Source organism: Merops nubicus, unplaced genomic scaffold, assembly GCF_000691845.1.
Source record: "Merops nubicus isolate BGI_N331 unplaced genomic scaffold, ASM69184v1 scaffold1682, whole genome shotgun sequence".
NCBI lineage: Eukaryota > Metazoa > Chordata > Aves > Coraciiformes > Meropidae > Merops > Merops nubicus.
In genome coordinates this window covers 24,316-25,331 of record NW_008595421.1, presented here as the reverse complement: position 1 = coordinate 25,331, position 1,016 = coordinate 24,316, and positions in this window count along the sequence as shown.

Sequence of the window (1,016 nt, the reverse complement as noted above, 5' to 3'; positions counted from 1 at the left end):
CAGCCCCCAGCAGGTCTCCCCAGCTGGAGCCTTCTCCTCTGGGGCTGCCTCAGCCCAACTCTCTCCTGCTGGGCTCCCAGCAGAGGGGTTCCCCCCTCGGGGCATTTTCGTGGCCCTCATTGCTGTGGGTCCGTGGATCCCCTGGCTGTTGGTGAGGTGTTGCTCCAAGGGTTTGCACAGATGTCACCCTATGGACCATGCAGCCACTCCTTGATTCTACAAAGGAAAGCTGGAGTAAATTGCACCTTCTGACATCTCTGTGCAGCTCTCCAGGTTCCATGGGTGAGGACCTTGAGCCTGAAAGGACAGGCTGAAGAAATAGCAAGGTGGAGCTGGAGGTGTGGGGAAGGTGCCTGGTGTGCACACCCCCTGCAGTGAGAGCTGTGTTTCCTTCTCAGCACAGCAAAAAGGCAGGGGTGGGGTGGGGATGGCTGACACCCCCTCCCACCACCCCCCCGGAGGTCTGCAGCAGGTTGGCAAGCAGGGCAGGGAGGAGGAGATGCCTTGTGCAAGGGGGTTGCCATAGCAATGGAGTAAGGGAGGACCTGAGCTGCTGCTGTGGTGGTTGGAAGCTCCCGAGCATCCTCCGGGCAGTGGAGACATGGTGACCTCGAGCAGTGGAGGCACCAAGACCCCAGGCAGCAGGCAGGGGAAGGAGAGACCCCCCCAGGGCAGCACTGCATCTCCCTGGAGCTGCTGGTTCCTTTTCAGGGAGGCTGCATGTGAATCAATCCTTTCCCCAGGCCAAAACGACCTGGCTCAGGAGGGGACCTGCTGTGCTGCGTGGGCTTGGGCGAGCCCTGGGGTCTCCTCACCCTGGGGTCTCCTGCCACAGCCCCCCAAGCAGCACAGCTGAGTCGTGGTGCTCTGCACAAGGCTCCTACAGAGTGCAAGTCACTTCTCTGGCTGTCCCACCAGCTCAGGGCAGAGCCCATCTCCTCGGGTGGTATCAGCCACCCTTTGGCCACCCAATCCCTTTCTGTAGCACCTGAAATCTGCTCCTGCAGGAAGCTGAT